The sequence below is a fragment of the Propithecus coquereli genome, unplaced genomic scaffold (assembly GCF_000956105.1).
Source record: "Propithecus coquereli isolate 6110/MARCELLA unplaced genomic scaffold, Pcoq_1.0 Scaffold353, whole genome shotgun sequence".
NCBI classification, from domain to species: Eukaryota; Metazoa; Chordata; class Mammalia; order Primates; family Indriidae; genus Propithecus; species Propithecus coquereli.
The window spans coordinates 2599366-2607813 of NW_012149208.1; positions in this window are offsets into that span (position 1 = coordinate 2599366).

Sequence of the window (8448 nt, forward strand, 5' to 3'; positions counted from 1 at the left end):
CCCCTCCCCCGCCTCCCCCTCTTCCCCGCGCTCGGTCTCCAGCCCGGACGGGGCGGCCGGTGACCCCGCCGGCCCTGCGCCCCACCTCGCGCTCCAGACTCTGGGACACCAGACCAGGTAGAGGGACGTCCAGAGCCCCCTCCTCAGCCAGACCCCCGAGACGGAATCGGGACTCGCCGCGTGACCTCGTGCACGTGCGGGCCTCGGCCGCTCGGGGGCCTCGTCTTTAAGAGAGCGGCAGCGCTGCCTCGGCCGCTCGGGCCCGCGCGCCCCAGTTCGCGCATCCGGCGGGTGTTCGCCGGGCCCGTGTACTGGGCGCCGGAACGCAGTGCACAGAACAGGCGCGGCACTTACCTTCCGGTTGGCAGAGAAAGGCGACGAGCGCGAGTAGAATATACGGAAATCCCAGGGATTTCACGCTCAGGTATCTGCCCGAAAGAAATGCGTGTGTGCACCGAAAGACGCCTGCATCGTGTTCGGAGCGACACCGTTTGCGATGGCCCCAAACTGGATGCAACCCTAGTGTCTGCGGAAAGGCGAACGGGATAAGTAGGTTGCGGCGTAGTCACACGATGGAATCCTACACCCTGTTGAAAAAATGAACTGCCAACAGTTGTGTACCCAACAACACAGAATTATTTCACAAATGTAATATGGAGTGTAAGGGGACAGATGCAAAAGAGTTCATACTGTGTGATTCCATTTATATGAAGTATGTTAAAAAGGAACACTGATCTATAATGTTAGAGTCAAGATGGTGGTTACCCTTGCAGGTGGGCGGATAATGACTGAACAAGGAACACAGGGAGCTTGTAGGTGGCTGGTAATGTTCTGTTTTCCTACCTGGATGCTGATTACATAGGTGAGTCCACCTTGTGAAGGTCGATCAAGGTGTACACTTACAATTTATACACTTTTCCTTATGTAAGTGTGTGTGCATGTGTGTATTTTTTTTAATTTTAGGGATGAGGTCTGGCTGTGTTGCCAGGCTGGAGTGCAGTGGCTATTCTCAGATATGATCATAGCACACAGCCTTGAACTCCTGGTCTTAAGCAATCCTCCCACCTGAGCCTCTCGAGTAGGTGGGACTTATAAGTGAGTGCCACTATGCCTGGCTCCTCAGTTAAATTTTATTTAAAAATTTCATTACATTAAATTTACATTTAAAATATATGGGAATACCAGAAGAAGAAGAAAGAGAAGAATAGAAGAAATATCTGAAACAATAATGACTGAGAATGTCCCCAAATTCATGTCAAACATTAAACCACAGATCTAGGAAGCTCAGAGAACACCAAGCAGGATGTATGCCAAAAAACTACAACCAAACATTCCCATTAAAACTGCAGAAAAGGTTGGGCACGGTGGTTTATGCCTGTAATTCCAGCTACTCGGGAGGCTGAAGAGGGAGGATGGCTTGAGGCTAGGAGGTTGAGACCAGCCTGGACAACATAGTGAGACCCCCATCTCTACAAAAAACTTTAAAAAATAGCCAGGTATGATGACACATGGCTGTAGTCCCAGTTACTCAGGAGGCTGAGGTGGGAGGGTCACCTGAGCCCAGCAGCTCGAGGCTGCAGTGAGCTCTGATTGCACCACTGCACTCCAGCCTGGGCAACAGAGTGAGACCATGTCTCTAAGAAACCAAAAACAAACACCTCCCTCCCTCCCCCCCCAAAAAAACTGCAGAAAATAAAAAGTAAAGACAAAAATCTTGAAAGAAAGAGGCTGAGGGTAGGAGAGAATGTTAGCTTTAGAGGAGCAAGGATAAGTAAGAATCACAATGGACTTACCCTCGGAAATCATCAGTAAGCAAAAAAAGAGCAGAGTGAAATATTTAAAGTGTTGAGAGAAAAAAACCTACCAACCTAGAATTCTATGTTCAATGAAATTATCCTTCAAAAGTGAAAGAGAAAAAAAGACCTTCTCAGACAAAGAAAACTTGACGGAGTTTCTCACCAGTAGACCTGCTTTGCAAGAAATGTTAAAAGAAGTTTTCCAGAGAGAAGGAAAATGATATAGGTCCTAAACTTCGATCTATGTAAAGAAAAGAAGAACATTAAGAAGGAGTAAGTGAAAATAAAATAAAAATTTTGTTTTTCATATTCCTAATTGATCTAACAACAGTTTATTCAAAATAATAATGTATTTGATGATTGTGGGTTATGGATAAGTGAAATGAATGACAACAATGATACAAGGCATGGGAGGGAAGAATCAGGAACACTTCGTTTCAAGGTGCTTGTACTACCTGTGAAGCAACATGATGTTATTTGAACGTAGACCTGCATTAGTTGTAATTGTATATTGCAAAGGGCAACCACTAAAAAAAAGGTGTTTTTTTTTAAAAAAGGAAGAATAATTCATATGCTAAGAAAGGAAAGAAAATGGAATCATATAAAATGTTGGTAATACCAGATGGTAACTTGAATCCACAGGAAAAAAAAAAAAGAAGAGATCCAGAAATAGTATATAAGAAGGTTAATATAACAAACTCTGTAAATACAAACTTGGCTCTCCTTCTCTGTGCTTCTTTAAAAGACATAAAAATATATAATGTGGCCGGGCGCGGTGGCTCACACCTGTAATCCTAGCACTTTAGGAGGCCAGAGTGTGAGGATCACTTGAGGCCAGGAGTTCAGGACCAGCTTGAGTGACATAGCCAGATACCATCTCTCAAAAAAACAAAAGAAAGAAGAAAAATTAGCTGGGCATGGTGGGGCATGCCTGTAGTCACAGCTACTCGGGAGGCTGAGGCAGGAGGGTCACTTGAGCCAGGAGTTTGAGGTTGCTGTGAGCTATGATCATGCCACTGCTCTCTAGCCCAGGCAAATACTCTAAGAAAAAAATTATATAATGTAAAAATTATAACAATGTATTGTTGTAATATATATAGATGTAATATGTAGAACAATAATAGCTCAAAAAGGGGAGAAGGAAATAGAGCTATATGGAAGTTACATTTATATATTTCACTGGAATTAAATGAGCATGAATAGGAAGATTATGATAAGTTAAGATATATATTGTAAGCCTTAGAGCAACCAGTAAGAAAATAACTAAAAAATATATAATAAAGCAAGGCTGGGTGCGATGGCTCATGTCTGTAATCCTGGCACTTTGGGATTCTGAGGCGGGAGGATCACTTGAGCCCAGGAGTCTGAGGCTACAGTGAGCTATGATTGTGCCACTGCACTCCAGCCTGGGTGACAGAGCCAGACTCTGTCTCTCTAAAAACAAACAAACAACAACAACAAAATAGTAAAGCAATCATTAAAGAAACTCAAATGCTAAACTAGAAAATATTCACTTAATGAAAAAGAAAGCAATGAAGGAGGAACAGAAGACTAAAAATGATATAAGACATACAGGAAACAAAAAGCAAAATGGCAGACTTAAATATTATCAATAATAACATTAAATGTGAATGGATTAATGATTGCATTAGTCTGGTAGGGCTGTGTTGTGGCCTGAATGTGTCCTCCCAAAATTCATATGCTGAAGTCCTCACCCCCAATGTGATGGTATTTGGAGAGGAGGCCTTTGGGAGGTAATTAGGGTTCGCTGAGGTTGTGAAGGCAGGGTCCACATGATGGGATCAGTGTCCTTCTAAAAAGAGCTTGCTCCCCACCTCAGCTTATTCTGAGGGAAGAATCGCTCTGATGCTGACATGGTTTAACATCCGAAAATCAATATATATCTGATAATGGACAAAAACACGTGATCATCTTAACAGATCCAGAAAAAGCATTTGACAAAATCCGACATCCTTTCATAATAAAAAATACTCCATAAACTAGGAAAATTTCCAACTTGATAAAGAGTATCTGTGAAAAACCTACAGCTAACATCATCTAATGGTAAATGACTGAATGTTTTCCAACTAAGATCAGGAACATGACAAGGATGTCTGTTCTCACCACTTCTGTTCAACAACGTACAGGAGGTTCTAGCCAGGGCAGTTGAGCAAGAAAAATAAAAGGCATCCACATTAGAAAGCAAGAAGTAAAACTATCTTTATTTGTAGATGATATGATCTTGTATATAGAAAATCTTAAGGAATCCACTAAAAACACTATTAGAATCCACTAAAAACACTATTAGAAGAATAAATAAGTTCAGAAAAGTTGCATAGTACAAGATCAATGTACTATAAAAGTTAATTTTATTTCTATACATTACCAATGAACAATCTGAAAATGAAAATTAAGAAACCAATTCCACCTACAACAGCATAAAAAGAATAAAATGTTTAGGAATAAATATAACAAAAAATATAAAACTTGTACATTGAAAACTACAAAGCATCACCAAAAGTAATTAAAGAAGATGTAACTAAATAGAAAGACCTTCTGTGTTCATGAGAAGAAAGACATAAATTGTTAAAATGGCAATGCTCCCCTAATTGATCTACAGATTCAACATATTCCCTGGTAAAATTCCAACTGCCTTTTTGCAGGAATTGACAAAGTGTTCTTAAAACTCCTAGGGAAGTGCAAGGGATTCAGAATGGCTAAGACAATCTTGAAAAAGAACAAAATTGGAGGCCTCATACTATGGGATTTCAAAACTTACTACAAAGCTATAGTAGTCAAGACAGTGTGGTACTGGTATGGGGATAGACGTATATGTCAATGGACTAGAATTGAGAGTCTAGAAATCAACGCTTGCATTTATGATCAATTGATTTTCAATGAAGATATCAATTCGGTGGAGGAAAGAACAGTCTTTCCAGGCCGGACACAGTGGCTCACGCCTGTAATCCTAGCACTTTGGGAGGCCGAGGTGAGGGGATCACTTGAGCCCAGAAGTTCGAAACCAGGCTGGGCAATATTGAGATCCTTTCTCTACAAAAAACCCCACAAAACAAAACAAAAACCTTACCTGGGCGTGGTGGCACACACCTGTAGTCCCAGCTACTTGGGAGGCTGAGGCAGGAGGATCACTTGAGCCCAGGAGTTTAAGGTTGCAGTGAGCTATGATGATACAACCGCACTCTAGTCCCAGCAACAAAGCAAGACCCTGTCTCAAAAGAACAAACAAACACATACAACAACGAATAGTCTTTTCAGACAAGATCAGGTCTCGGGTGCATTTAGGGTAGATAAGAAGAGTCTTTTCAGCAAATGGTGCTAGGACAGCTGGACACTCACATGCAGAAGAATGAAGCTGGATCCCTCCATCACACCATATACAAAAATAAATCAGATTATAGACCTGAATGTAAGAGCTAAAACTATAAAACTCTCCCAAGAGTAAATCTTCATGACCTTGGGCTAGAAAATGGTTTCTTACATATGCACCACAAACATAATTGTCAACAAAAGAAAAAATATATAGATTTGACTTCATCAAAATTAAAAACTTTTGTGCTTCCAAGGACACTATCAGGAAGGTAAAAAGAAAACCCACAGAATGGGGAAAATTTTTGCATATTATATATTTGAAAAAAGATTTGCATTTATAATATATAAAGAACTCTTACAACTTAATAACAAAAAGACAAAATGAGTAAAGGATTTGAATAGACATTTCTCCAGAGAAGTCATTCAAATTGTCAATAAGCACACAAAAAGATGCTCAACATCATTAGTCATCAGGTAAATTAAAATTAAAAAATCACAATGATATACTATTTTATACAAAAGCTAGTGTTGGTGAGGATGTGGAGAAATCATAAACCTTATACATTGCCGGTGGGAATTAAAAATGGCGCAGTCACTGTGGGAAACAATTTAGCAGTTGCTTAAAATGTTCAACATTAGAGTTACCAAATGACCCAGCAATTCTACTTTTAGGTGTATACCCAAGAGAAATGAAAGCGTATGTTCATAAAAAACTTATAGCAGCATTATTCATGATAGCCCAAAAAGTAGAAACAACCTAAATATCCTTCAAAGACAATTAGATAAAAAGAATGTACATTATTCAGCCATAAAAAGTAATGAAATTGCTGATATTTGCTGCAATAGGGATGAAGCTTCAAAACATTATTGTAAGTGAAAGAAATCATTCAAAAAAGGCCGCATATTGTATAATTTCATTTATATGAAATGTGCAGGATAGGCAAATCTATGGAGACAGAAGGTAGATTGGTGTTTGGGATGTGAGGGGCAGGGGGAGGGGAGGAGTGACTGCTGTGAGTACAGACCGTCTCTTTGGAGTGATGAAAATGTTTTCACCGACTGGTTATGGTTGTACAACTCCACGTACATAGTAAAACCACTGACTTGCACATTTTAAATTAGTGAATTGTATGATATGGTGTATGAATTATATCTCAATAAAGCTTGTATGTGTATATATATATATAAAATATCAGATGGTTATAAGTGCTGTGGAGAAATATAAAGTAGAGAGGGAAGAAGAGCTAGGGCCGAAGGTTGGAATTTTAAACAGGGAGGTTACGATAGGGCTCACGGGGAAGTTACTACATGAACAAAGACTTTCTGAACAAGGGGAGGGAGTGAGTCAGGTGGCTACCTAGGGAAAGAGCTTTCCAGGCTGCTTGGGTTTGGATCTTGACTTTGTCATTGCCCACATGCATGACTTTGGCCCTGTGCTTCAGTTTCTTTGTCTGTAAAATAATGATAATAAATAGTACCTACTTCTAAAGGTTATTGTATGGGTTAAATCAACTAAAAAAAAAGTAAGGCACTTAGAACAGTACAGTGGTACTAAATAAAATGCTTTACAGTTATTTTTATTAGCTCCTACTGCAAGCACATAGCCCTTGCATGCAACGATGGAAGCATGCCTGCAATGTTGGATGAAGCAAGTATGCCAGGTGAGGCTGGCGCAGAAGAAAGGAGAGAGGACTAGGAGCTGGAGGAAGGGCTTGTAGCTTTTACTCTATGAGATGGAAATCAATGGAGGGTTTTTCTTTTTTTTTTTTTTGAGACAGAGTCTCACTCTTTTGCCCGGGCTAGAGTGAGTGCCATGGCGTCAGCCTAGCTCACAGCAACCTCAGACTCCTGGGCTCAAGTGATCCTTCTGCCTCAGCCTCCCGAGTAGCTGGGACTACAGGCATGCGCCACCATGCCCGGCTAATTTTTTCTATATATTTTTAGTTGTCCGATTAATTTCTTTCTATTTTTAGTAGAGATGGGGTCTCGCTCTTGCTCAGGCTGGCCTCGAACTCCTGAGTTCAAACAATCCGCTCACCTTGGCCTCCCAGAGTGTTAGGATTACAGGCGTGAGCCACCACGCCCGGCCTGAGGGTTTTTCTTTATTTGCTTTTTTAGAGACAGGGTCTCACTCTATAGCCCAGGCTGGAGTGCAGTGTCACAATCACAGCTCACTGCACCCTCAAACTGCTGCTCTCAAGTGATCCTCCCACCTCAGCCTCCGGAGCAGCTGGGACTACAGGCGCGTGCCACCAACCCCAGATAATTAAAACAATTTTTTGTAGAGATGGGTCTTGCTATGTTGCCCAGGCTGGTCTTGACCTCCTGGGCTCAAGCCATCTTCCTTCCTCAGCAACCCCCCACATCAATGGAGAGTTTTGAGCTGAGAAAAGACAATATCTGATTCATGTTTTAACACCACCACTCTGGCTCCTTTGTTGAAAATATATTGTACTAACACTAAAAGGGAACACGTATGCAATTAGCGAAACCAGTTCCGCGCAGTCGCGGTAATGTATGCGAGAGGCGGTGGAGGCGGTGCTAGTCCGAGGTGGCCGAATTCTGGTTCCACTCGGAAGAGAGATCCAACAGGCTCTCTATGGAAGGATCGGATGTGGGGAATGAGAGAAAGAGACTGTGGTTTTGATCTGAGCAATCGTCAGAATTCAGCTTCCATTTGCTGAGATGAGGGAAGTCTGAGAGGGAGGCTTTTTCCTTTCTTTTTTCCCCGACGGCGGTGGAGCGGGGTGGCAGGGTGAATGAAGGCGGATTACAAGTTCGCGTTTGGACACGAAAAACTTGGCATGAGGGGAGAGGTTCAGACTGGAAAGAGGATGATGACTGATTCACAGATACGTACTGAAAGCCACGCTGTGCCCGGTTCTATTCCGGGCTCTGGAGATGCACCTGAGAATCCCGCAAGCTCCTCAGGAGCTCACCTTCCGCAGTAAAGCAGGTCACGGACGCGTGGGCAACCAAGCGAGACGATGTAAGGACTTTAGGTGGGACACGGCGTACAGTTGCCGCTGTTGTTTTTAATATTCGGGGTGTCGCACGCGCCAGAAGCTGGGCCTTGCAATTTATAAGAGCCTCCCCTCACCCCGGAGCTGCCAGGCGTCCCCGCCTCAGCGCGGGTCAGCGTTCCAGCGCCTCAGAACGGCAGCACTGCGCAGGCGCAGCCTCGGTCCGGCGTCCTAGGAGATGGACGCGAAAGGCCTCCGCGCAGGCGCGATTCAAGAGGCCGAGCGAGCCGGGGGTTGGGGCGGGGCGGGCTCGGCGTGAGCCTGCGCACTGCGCGCTCTCGCCCGCGGAGCCGCAGTCT